The sequence below is a fragment of the Kogia breviceps genome, chromosome 11, assembly GCF_026419965.1.
Source record: "Kogia breviceps isolate mKogBre1 chromosome 11, mKogBre1 haplotype 1, whole genome shotgun sequence".
NCBI classification, from domain to species: Eukaryota; Metazoa; Chordata; class Mammalia; order Artiodactyla; family Physeteridae; genus Kogia; species Kogia breviceps.
Window position 1 is genome coordinate 3,210,449 of NC_081320.1, and position 12,882 is coordinate 3,223,330.

Sequence of the window (12,882 nt, forward strand, 5' to 3'; positions counted from 1 at the left end):
TATTTCAAATAGAGGGTGTTTAATAAAGGAAATGACTATGTAAGAGTCAGAAGTGCAGAAAAGCAAATGGGGGGCATGACACCCTCCAGATATTAGCAGCATCATGAAGGACTAGAGAGATAAAAAGGCACAACTCTGAGGCATATTCGGAGATCCCCGGCAGATCTGAGCTCAGACACCTATGACATTCTCCTGCTCACAAGTGCATCCTGTATTAACTTTTCTCACTTTCCCACAATCCTACCACTTCTTTGTAGATTACTACTGAGGTAACCACTTGCATCCACATCCTTATCTATAGGTGCTAAAGATCACCCATCATGGTTTCAGAGAACAGTTTTATTACACAAGTGGGTTTTGCTTCCACAATGCGTGATTTTTACAAAATGATTTGAGGGGTCTTCATGGGTTCTCCCAGAAACAAAGCTGAGATAAGGATATGGCTTACAAAACTTGACCCGGAAAATGTAAAGTAATTAAACAATTAAAAAAAAAGTTGTGTTAGATTACATACAACATAAAATTTTCTAACAGCTGTTTTGAAGTGTACAGTTCACAGCGTTAAGTACATTCACACTGTTGTGCAGCCATCACCACCACCCATCTCCAGAGCTTTTCTTCTTGCAAAACGGAAACTCCGTACCCGTGAAATAATAACTCCCTATTTCCCACTATACTAGCCCCTGGCAACCACGATTCTACTTTCGGTCTCTATGAATTTGACTACTTTAGGAACTTCATGTATGTGGAATCATACACTATTTGTCTTTTTGTGTCAGGCTTATTTCACTCAGCATAATGTCCGCAAGGTTCATCCATGTTGTAGCAGGTGCCAGAATTTCCTTCATTTTTAAGGCTGCACAATATTCCATTGGGTGTACATACCACATTTAGTGTATTTATTCATCAATGGACACTTTCATTTTTTAGCCATTGGGAAGAATACTGTTATGACCAAGGTGTACAAGGAATTGAACGGTTCTTACAGCAGCCTTCTTTGCGAAGTGGGTAAAGAAGATAAATTTATGTAGAAAATAGTTGAGTGCAGTCATGCTAAATTTGAATTAATTGTGTCTAGTTAGTTTATGGAGACATAAATAGAGACACTAAATTGAGTGCCTTGAGAGAGGTTAAACATGAAAACAGAAATCTGAAAATTATGAACAAAGAGGAAGTTCATAAAATAATTAAGTGATTTTCATTAGGATGAGAGTGGGTTGGGATATAACTGCTGAGGTAAGGGGGGTGTATTGGATTTTCTAGACTCACCCCAAGACAAATAACAGAAGTCTAAGCTCAACAAAATCTTTCTGGTGGGTCACAATATAGAGAAGTCAGATGGAGAAAGTGCACGGACTGAAGTAAAAATTGAGAACCAATGTTTTGGGGAGATAATCTATAAAAGAGCAGATTTGGTAGAAGACAGAGCACCATTCAGAAACAGGACAGAATGCAGTTGCTAGTGGAGATTTTGAAATTTTGGAACGAAAACAGAGTTCTTTGAAAATTGAAGTTAGAGGAAATCTCTAGTAGGACAGACAGAGAAATCATTCAGAAAATATTTATTTACTTCTTTTACATTTATTTACTTCTTTTAGAAACAATGCTTGGACATTCCTTGTGGCAGATTCTACTTTCCAAAGATGGACATAGCAGTACCTCTGGAAACCAATGCTCTTCTAGAACATTCCCAGTAGGGAGTAGAATCTAATTCTCTTCTCCTAGACTCTGGATAAACTTGGGACTCACTTGTAACTAAGAGAATTCAGTGGAAATGATGTTGTGTGACTCTCACTCCTGGGTCCAAAAAGTCTCCATAACGTCTGCCTTGCAGTAGGACTACTCGGTCTTGAAGTCCTTAGTTGTGACGAAAGTAGCCTTCTATCCTGAGACAGCCATGCTGTAAGGAAGCACAACTAACCAGATGGAGAGAGACCAAACTGAGAGGCTCTGAGTCTATGGAAGAGAAAATGATGCTCAGAAAGTGCCCAGCTGTTATGTCTCCTGCAACTGCATGGGAGACCCTGAGGCCGAACCGTTGAGACTGTGGCTCAGGAACTAGCCCCTCCCTGATTCCTGACCCACAGACCCCGTGAGGGATAATGAGAACGGTTCTTGCTTTATGCAACTACATTTTGGAGCGGTTTGTTACACAGCCTTCGATGCCAGAGCACTACTTGTGGGCCAGGTGCCATTCTGTGCTGAGGGTCAGTGGTTTGAAAATAGAACTGCCCTTGGTTTCATGAGGTGTACACACCAGGTAGAAAGAGAGAAAATGAGGGTGATTAGACTCAACGCCTGTCAAAGAGATAGGATGGGATGACAAAGAAGAATGGCAGAGAAAAATACCAATGACCCAGGCTGGCTAGGACTTTTCTGGCATTTTGGGGTGAAGGAGACGAAAGTATCTTATATGCTAGAGAAGCGCTGTTCCTTCCCCACTTCCTCGCTGCTGGTAGGATGGGAAGTGAGGTGCGGAAGCACCAGGAGGGAGGAAGGAAGAGGGAAACATAGAAACTTTAATGCCTCCCTGGGGCAAGTGTAACCTGAGCGGATGCAAAGGTGTGTTAAACCAGTTCCTAGAGATGAGCAAAATGCTGTTACAATAATCTCCCTTTTGGGGGCACTCAGGGGTCACGCTTCCTTAACGTTACTCATTGTTAAGCCGTGGGCAGAACCATGCCTAGCTGTGGGTGCTTTGTGGCCGGAACAAAGGACAAAATAGGTGTACACTCCCCCCTACGCCCCACGTATAATTTGTAGCATTTTAATCTTTCTACTTGTCTCCGCTTATGAATTTCTTATAGACTTAGTTAATGATGTGAGTTCAATGGGCAATTTGAAAATCTCCTTAATTTACCGTTTCTTCCCTCAGTGATGCAGTGAGGCACTGCACGCCATACTGCAGAGGCAGCAGGCTGAATGTGGCCGAGAGAAAAATCATCTGGCGCGAGACAATTGATACTTAAGCAGCCTCGGATGCTCAATCCCGGATCCCTATAACCATGACAGGATGGTGGGGAGCTTTGCACATCAAAGAAAGAGTGGATCACGTTAGAGAAACAGCATCAAACACACATCTCACGCCCAGTCTCGGAATGCCCCCCGTGTGTCTAGACGGCCTATGATATGAAGGGAATGAGTTTTACAGGGCAAATGCAATACAAGCAAAGGAGCAGAGGATGTAATCTTAAATTGAGTCAGGAGTCTGGAAAAGGAGACATGGAGAATACGCCCAGTAGCAATGCAGGAACGCGTTCCTGTAATAAGCTCGGGAATCACCTGCACAGATCTCTGACATTAGTGAATGTGCATTAGTAATTTAGGATGACTAAGAATAGTCACGATTCTTCTGAATGGACCAAGAACATTGACTGGAGAGAAAGGACAGAGTTGGGGGGAAGGAGAGGCTGCAACAAACAGGTGTTAAGAGTCCTCATCTCGCAGATGTATCTGATCCACTCTCACTGGCTTGTCTCTCAAGACGTGTCCTCATCAAAGCTGATGGATACCAAGGTGGGTCTCACCCGCAGGTGAGGTATTCCACTCCCCCACCCCGGGTCAGGTTAGAGCATCTCATCACATCTTAGGGCAAATCGATGTCAGAGCACTTGTTCTTTGCATGGGGCGAACGGGTAGGTCGCAGTTTCAAATCCAGGGTGTAATGACTGAAGGTCATGACCTTGCCTGGGAGAGTCTTCGACGGCCTCTGCAGGTCACAGCTCAGTTCTTAACGGAGAAACGTCCGCACAGCTCAGCCGATGGTACTGCGGACGGAGGGTAAAGGTAGCCACCGCCAGGCTCGCCTTCCTCACCTTGATGTACACGGAGACTGTGAGAATGTGTCTGGTCATATGGAGGGAAAGCTGCAGACATCCAAACCGTCAACGCGTGCTTTCACGAGCGTCGCATTCAAGCTGGAGAGAGAGACTCAAATTAGTAAGCAAGCCTCTGCCTCGGTTCCCTAATGCTCATTCAGACAGAGGTTCAATGGCTGGAAATTATTGAAATGAGGCAGATGTCAAGGGGATCCTGCAAATGCAGCTCCTCCCCGGCAGCAGTAATTGTGTGCCTACGGTTTCGGGATCCGTGTGACATCTCCACACTGTGAAGAGTCCTAAAGTACCTGCTGCTGCCACTTTCCATTTTGTTGCCAAGTTGAACGAACGCACAGACGGAGTTTAAAGCTCGGGGATGTGCTTGGAGCTGAATGCCAGCACCGTGTTTCCAACCGTGAGATGGAGTAAAGCCCCGATGCGCCATCTCCCACCCCGACCCCAGGGCCGTGCACATCATTTCAGGCGACTCCCCGCCTCCTGTCACTGTTTCCCCTCCGCTCCTCGCACTGAGACGCAGTCTTGAAATATTAGGTTTCCTCTTGGTTTCTCGGCTGAGCACAGTCGGTCTCCGTTTTTCAAACCAACAGATGTAGAGCATCTAAGAGGTGAGAACATATTCACATTTACGGGGTGGGATGCGGGGAGTTGGCTGTTATGGTTGTTTTTGAAAAGGTGCCCCAAGCCCAGGAGTTCCGGGTCTGAAGGGGACAGGAAGAGGGGAGGGGGGTTAAAAACAGCTCTTTTTCGGAATCTGTGACCACGTGGTGCCCGGAGACGTCCCACCGTTGTGAGGATCGCAGAAATGCCAGGAAGGCGGCTCGGCCACACTCCCCCCTTCAGCAGGGGGCGGGGGACCCTCCAGGTGGCAAGCCGAGTTAGGCAACGAAACGAGGGTTTTCTTCCGGTGGAAAAAGGTCTTTATATTTAGGCTGGGTAGGTGAGCAGGTACCACTAAAAGTTGACAAGGAGCTCTTTGTGCTCGAAAATGCTCCCGATGAAATCCGGACACGTAGCTGTCTCGGCGTGGCCCCCTGAGCAAGGGCTTGCATGGCAAACAGGAGGGAGACAGGTCCTACCGGGCACTCACCTGCTCCCCAAGGCCCAGCGCCCCGAGAGCTGGCAGCTGGGTGGGGAGAATGCCAGCACCTTGCAAACTCCACCCACACGGCTTTTTGGGGGGCGGGGCCAGTGTACATATTGTTTTTTTTTTTTCTTTTTGTGATATGCGGGCCTCTCACTGCTGTGGCCTCTCCCGTTGCGGAGCACAGGCTCCGGACGCTCAGGCTCAGCGGCCATGGCTCACGGGCCCAGCCGCTCCGCGGCACGTGGGATCCCCCCAGACCGGGGCACGAACCCGCGTCCCCCGCATCGGCAGGCGGACTCCCAACCACTGCGCCACCAGGGAAGCCCTACATATTGTTTTATGTGAAATATTGAATCTAAGTTAAGTATGAAAGCTATTTAAGTGGAAAAAAAATTTGCCCAATTCAGCATCTGAACTCACCTCCCTTTAGAGCAAGGTGGTAAAATACAGCAGAATGGCTTTCTTAAAACTTACTTACATTGACCTTCATTCTATAGAGAATAGTATTCAGAATCTGTGGGGTGGTTTCCCGTTCTCATCAAACAACACCATCAAAAACAAAAAAAAAAAAAAAAAAAAGAAAGAAAAATAAACTGTCATATGTTTTACCTAATATACACTACAAGAGTTCAGGTATTTTTCAGTGTAAAACTTTTAAGTGTAATATAAAAAAAAAGTAGTTGAAAGACATAAATATGTTTTTGACTTCACAAAAGAAACACTTCATAATTTACACCATCCTTTCTTGAAGAAGAACTTCATCACTCATGAATTACTGGTTTCTCCCCATGGTTAAATATTCACTGTCTATCTGTCTGGTTCATATTTTTTCCACTGAGTTTTAGCACGCAGAAATAACGAATCTATTTGAAACTCAGTGCACAAGGAATTTTGTTATAAATAGCAGTAAACTGGCAAAACTCAGAACATGCAACTCAGAAGTTAACCTTCTGCAAACCGGCGTGGGAAGCTGGATTGGCTAGTTCACAGAGACGACGGACCGCCTCATAGATAATCTGCTAGAATCACGTCACTTAAAAAAATTATATCCATTTAACGTTCATTAGAAAAACATACTTAGAACTTTTTAATCCTGTCATCTGTTAAGATTCAGGTATGTGAAGTTTTTTTTAAAAATCACTACTAAGCTAAAATATGTATACGTTCAAAATTGTATTCAATTGCAAACAATCCCTAAAACAATAGTTAGAAGGGCAATACACTGTTTCCAGAAGCTTGCCTAGACATTACCTAAGAAAGCCCAAATTGTGAACTTTGCCAGTAACTTACACACCGTTTCTCATGACTGCAAATTCGTGAACTTTGTTAATCCTTCTTTAGTTTGTCTCTATACATTTCACGCACACATAAAACCAGAAATAGGTAGAAAGATGCTCCAGAAAGCTTGGTCTGGGAACAGATTGGACTTTGGGTTTTAGTCATCAAAGATGTGTTTAACACAATAGTGGGCATTAATGTAGAAAACCGATTGAGCTTTTTTAATGGGACATCAAACAAGACTTTATTAGCATCTATTAGGTTCAACCCAAAGCTCAAGAAATCGCGTTAATGAGCATCCTATATCAGCGTGTCTGTTATTAGATAACAGTATCCCTGAAAACCAGCAAGCCATATAGTACTTTATACTTTTTTACCTTTCTCTTTAGAATTAGCTGACATTCTATCTTGTTACACTGGCCTTACTATTAGTAATAGGGAACCAATTTATAAACCCATTAGTGACACTTTTTCCAGAAGATAAAAACAGTCAAAATTATCTGGCAGCAATTAATCTTAATGGCTGTATGCAGTAAACAGCAATGGGCTAATTCCAGCTCTGTCAGCCCCATCAAACAATCCCGCATTAGGCAGCCTTTCAGTGATCCATTAAGCATATTCAGAACAACAACAAATTCAATGCTGAAGGCATATGCACTAAACATTACAACAGTGATCTTCTGAAGCCATCATTATCTCTTAAATAGTACTTCCCCCATGTATTATCATTATGCTGTACATTAGAAATACTTTGATTAAACTCCCTTAATTCATAACAGACAGCTGCAGACCATTTATGCAGTTAATCTCAACACAACAGCTATTGAGGAAATATAACAAACGAAGGCTGTAAACTGGAAGTCATTACTATGAAAGATACTGGTTTCCTAGCCCTCTTAGAGCAGAGTGCATCATGAGTATAGGCTTTGGGTCTACAAGGAGGGGGGTGAAGCCGTTAATGACCTTCCACTCTCCCTGGAACATCTGTCCTGAGGGTTCTTCTCTTGGAGGCTGGGCGTGTGACCGGTTTAGACAGCGCTCTTTCCTGGGCACTGACTACCCCAAGGGTCCGATCGAGGAGAACCAAAGCTTTGGCGTCAGCAAGTCAAGGCTTGGGTTGTATGAATAATCTCATTGATTTCACTGAATTGTTACCGAAAAGCACCGGCAAACCGTTCTGCTTGTGTGGCATCCTTAGTAACAGCTTCCAATTTCCTTTGCAACATGCAGTGTCTGTTAAAGTTTAATTCGTAGTACTTGAGTTCACATACTTTCAGAAAAGGAGCCCTACCCAATTTCCCCGGAAGCTTTCTTTCCCACGTGTGTGGTATCTTTACTGAGCAATTTAGAAAAACCTCCGTGCAAAAGATCCCCACCCCCAACGATTTAAGTAGCCGCACCGCAAGTTCATGTTCTGCCGAGTAAAATGTGCGCTGGCTTAATTTGATGTACAAGAAAGCTGTGTAAACTTCCCCTATAATATACCTTCACAAACTTTTTCCTTTTCGCAGGTAGAGAAACCATAAACATGCACATGAATGGGCTCTATGTGCCTGGCAATTTTTCCCCTCACATAGGGTTTATTTCAAAGTTCAAAACCACAGACATCGTGTCTACCTTTTGATAAAATAGCCAACTAATTAAAACATAAATTTCGTGTCCCCCTTGGCCAACTCTGACAGTAGGCTCAGTTTTCAGGCTCAGCATCAATGAATTAAATATTGATTCCAAATGTAAAGCACCCTCATTGTGGAGCGATAAGGCTTTAGCTTCAGAGGCAAAGACCAATCCCAGGGGTGGTTTACTCTGAATGTCTCAGGGGATTTCGACCTTGTGGTTAAGTTGAACCATCCCTCCAAGACGTCCCTGATCTCAAGACTGTTCATGTTTGCTGCCAGTTTGCAGAGACTACATGGGCTGGGTGGAGGTGACTCGACACTCTGGCCCCTCAGTGACCTCTGGTGCAGTGGAGACCCCTCGTTCCCCTCTCCCACGTTCCCACCCACCCCCTCCTAGAACACCATGCTTTCGAAAAAATGGCAACTCTGCGGAACTTCCCTTATTTTTTTTCTCCTTTCCCTTAAATTTGTTGACTGCTTGCTCTATCCCTTATTTCTCAGACTTGCTTTTGTGACAAAGCTGTGATGAAGCAGCCCCGGGCGCCTGGACATTCTGAGGTCAATTTCAGGCCTGAAGTGCAGTTTGGACCAGCTAGGACTTTCACCCATTTTGACAAGTCTTCCCATCCTGAGACCTCACTCCCTGCCACTTCCAGTTCCTGAGGCACAGATCGGTTTGAGAAAATAATGTCCCTCCTTAGAAATGCACAACACCTGTCAGCATAGGAAAGCCTCCGAGTTCTAGAGCAAAAGAAGCCTGGTTTGACTGTGATTAACTCAGTACACCAGTCCTACCCAACGGATTTCTCCTTCAATGGAATAACCGTTAACAGCTTACAGGCCATCAATCTTTTATAGTCTCTATTTTGGGGACACGCTTTCCTAAATTCCTGCTTGTAATATTGTTGCCTCAAGATTAATCTGTGATAGGAAAAAGCAAGGCTGTGATGTGATTAATTATGTTCTCTTCTAATTTTTGTTCCTAAGATTTGGTTTAACTTAAAGCTATGCCGCTGTTGACAAGTGCCATCGGCAAATGAAAATGTGTTTGGAATTCGCAAGTTTTTGGATTTCCATCGATGTTTCCATTTATTCCAGGAATCTAAAAGCATCAAACAGTGTTTACAAAGGAATTTTTTGTTTTCTGATCGAGGGTAAGCTTTTCTTCAACTAATGATTAGATCTCCGCAACTGATGTTAAACGTATGGATAATTCACGAATGTGCTAATTTTCCCTGCTGTGGAACATTATCTTAGCCACAACACAGTTATAGCATGCATCCAGAGTTCTATCTAGACATATTTACACACGTCAAGATCTGCGTCTATTCAGGAAACTTCAATTATGAGCAGGTAACTTCTACATTCGAACTTGAAGCATGTCGCTTGGGAACTCAGTATACACTTTCCAAAAGAAATGTATTACAAACGGTGTTTATGTTCACGATCTAACCTATAAAAAAGTCTGTTTAATCCACTGCACCCGCATGGCTGAAAGCTACATGCCGCAATAAGCCAAATATCAGTACAGTTGCTATGCTGGTAAATTAAACCAAGTAGAAAAATCATAAGGTGATGAAATTAGCTGAGAAATCCTTTTAAAGGTTTGATCTAAAATGCTAAAACTTGAGGAAATATCGGTTTAATTTTAAAAGATGAGGTTGTAGACAGAGATTTGTGTGTGTGTGTGTATGTGTGTAGATTCTGTTGCAAATTTCTAATTGCAGTATTTCTAATTTTTCTTCTAAACATTCTCTCCTACACCAGCCCTCTGTTATATAGACGTCACAGTAAATCTCTTTCGAGGAAAAAGGATTAAGACCCCTGTAAGGAATATAAGTGAAACAAAAAATGAGAGATAACAGAGAAAAACATAGTTTCCTATGAAATCTAGGTAAGAATTGGCAGTGATAAGGAAAGGAGAAAGTAGCTTTCACATGCACACACACACACACACACACACACGAAACAGAGTTCCTTTGATGGATTTAGGTGAAATATGAGGAGTGAAATACAGAACCAGGTGGGGAACAGAGCTTGCACAGTGATTTTTCTGCAGGTGGCCACTTGCAGCAGGGGTCAGGTAGGGAGAATAGTCTTGCACGCTCCTGGTGTCCAGTGTGTCTTGGGTTGTACCCCAAACACCTGTATAGCCACCAACCTCCAACTTTTGCAAAGATTCCTGCTGTAGAGTTTAGTTCCTGTGACTAAGGTCCAGCTCCCCTTCCTGGGTTTGCTGTCTGGTTCTCCACTGAGCTGGTGTCCAGGCACCTCAACCCTCATGAGTCCTTTTCCCCGGAAGGCTGGCCCCCGCCCGACATGCTCCAGCCACTGCCTCGACACTGGTGTGGACCCCTCTCCAGTCTCCACCCGGTTGCCTCCTCCTTTCCCCCCTGCGCCCAGCTGCTTCCTTCTGTTCCGGGTCCTTCAAGAGCTTCTCATCACCTGGGCTCAGGTCAGCCTTCCCTGCCGTCCACTCATCTACCCTACCGCGTCCACACTTGACACTGTTCTCGGAGTAGCCTTAATACATGCCAGCTCGACCTTGGCTGAACCCTCCCGCAGAGCAACACCCAGCCTCTGCCTTATGTCTCCGCTCCTGGGCGCCAGCTCTCCTGAACTCCTGGCCGTTCCTCAAATGCACAGCGTTTATTCTCAACTCCTGGTCCCCTCCCCCTCACTTCTTCCCTATTAACTGCCTCCTACTCATCAATACTGAGTTCATTCATCATGTGTTTGGAACATCTCAGTCTCCGGCTAAGTAAGATGCACCTACTCTCTGGATTATAATTCACGGAACTGTAATGACTTTCTTTTCTCACTTTGACCCATGTGAAAACAAGGACATTTCATTTTGCATCAGGAGCCTGGAGACTATTTCTTGGAACATAGTAGGTACTTAAAAAAATATTCGTCGGATGAAGGGATCCGAGAATATACAGAAATGCCAAGTACAGCGATTACTCCTCTTTCGGGCGTACTGTAGAGCTGCAGAATTCTTAGATGGTTAACATTGAGTTATTAGTAGATACGAACTACATTATATAGAGAAAAAGGTATTCATAGTGTGCACGTAAAAAGGTTAACAAGTGCCGATCTGCCTGTGGTAGGATTACAAGTGGTTTCATTCAAGTTTTACAGGCATGAGTGTCTTGCTTAAATTGTTTCTGAAAAGCGTGGGCTATTTTCATTATGAGAAAAACTGAGAGATAATGAGAAAAGTAAAGTATGTCCTCAGCATGGTTCATGACTTTGCAAAGAGACAGGACACACAGGGCCCACTGCTGCCTCCTGTGTGGCCCCTGGGCCTCTGGTCTATTTGGCTCTTCTTGCTTCTCTGTTTCCCTCATTTTCTTGCTTTCCCCCATGGCATCTGTGATGGGCGATTTGGCTTTGACCTGGTGAGACTTGGCTCGTGCTGGAATGCAGGTAGGATGCTTCCAATGTCAGTGTCATTGTCCAGGTTACCCACCTCTACTGAGATGGGCCGCTGTGTATAGTTGATCAGCTGATCCCCACGTGGACATGTCCCAAAGAGGCGGTGGAAGGGCCTCTGAGCCTTGCTAGAGGACTCGCTTCTCCCGGCATTCCTGGGGACGTGGGTTTGCTCGAAGGGAGAGTCGTGGACCGTCGTCTACTTGCCTCAAGACACACGGAACCAATTGTTCATAAGGAGGCGGAGTGGCCGGTTTACCAAATGAAAATAAAGAAACTCAGCCAAAGGGCCACACAAGGTCCCTCCAGCAGCTGTGTGTGTCCTGAGCATCCCTCTGGACCATTAAGGCAGCACCTCTGCCCATGGCAGGGCTGAGTGCAGAGCCCATGCCATAAATGCTGTGCATGGGCTCGTCTTTCTGAGTTCTACTGAATGGGCCTTTCATTCCTATGAAAGTTAGTGAATTCTCTTAAATAGCAATGCAATATTTCATGTTTTTTCCTAACACCACATGTACACGCATATTGAGGAAAATTGGTGTGCTAGTCTAATAGGATTAAAGATGATCAAGAAAAAACATAATGATACTCGAAACAGGCCAACCTTCTCTATTCATGACAGCGTCAGGTGACTGGAGGCTTTGTTTAATGATGAGGTTTGTTGGTATGCTAAGTTAATTCAGTTCAACAAACATTTAGTGGGCGTCTCACCCATTCACGGCACCATGCTCCCATGGTAGGGGCTTTGGGGGGATAAACGATACAGGAATTTACAATATGGTGCCTGTAAAAGAACTGAGATATAAATTCTCTCCTCCTTGATCATAACTTGGTAGAATAAACATTTTTATTTGCATTTATTGGATGATTTTCTTTTAACTAAGATTTACTCTGAGACCTCCTTGAAGAAATTTCGGTAACTTACAAACTTCGCTATCCATAACTTTTCAGCACCTTCTATTTGCTCGCTGATCCCTTCGTTTACGACCTCTCAGCAAATGTTTGTTTAATGCTCCTCTAGGCCAGGAACTGTTCTAGGAGCTTAGAGATATAGCAGTGACCAAAGCTTTACACACACACACACGCACGTGCACACACACACACACACACGCACACACACACACTCTCCTTACCGAGAAGGATTACCGGCTGAGGAGAGACAGAGAGCATCTGGCATGGGTGAGAAACTCTTCTGAGATGGGGTGTCAGGAAGACTCCCTGAAAAACTGGCATTTGAATGGAGACTTGACAAGCCTGGGGTGTGAGCACACAGGACAGGTGTCCCTGCAAGTACAGAGGCCTGAAGCACAATGAGGTAAGAGCGTGTGCCCAACGGTGAAAAGAGCAAAGCAGCTGAGGAGAGCGTGCTGGGTAGGAGGTGATGGCGGAACCGTGATCAGGCTCCAGAATCGAGGGGCTTGTCGGCTGGGACGAGGCCGATGGGCCACATCCCAGATGGAGGGCGTTGAGCTCAGAAGAGTCCTAAGTTGACCTTCCCTAAAACTGTGAACCGCTCTATTGTACACCTGTAACTTGTATAATATTGTATATCGACTACAATTTTAAAACAGGACTATTCCATGGAGAAGAGCTTGCAGAGTAAGTTAGCGAAAGCCAATAAATAGCT

At 44.5% G+C, this 12,882-nt stretch overlaps 1 long non-coding RNA gene across 1 annotated transcript in view; it reads right to left on the minus strand.

Annotated features, from left to right (window-relative positions):
* Nucleotides 1-324: 324 nt before the first annotated feature.
* The window catches only part of LOC136792113 (uncharacterized), a 90,686-nt gene continuing 78,128 nt past the window's right edge, over nt 325-12,882 (minus strand). Inside the window, exon 3 of the long non-coding RNA XR_010835332.1 lies at nt 325-3,917. This is a non-coding gene — a long non-coding RNA (uncharacterized lncRNA). The remainder of the gene's footprint in view (nt 3,918-12,882) is intronic.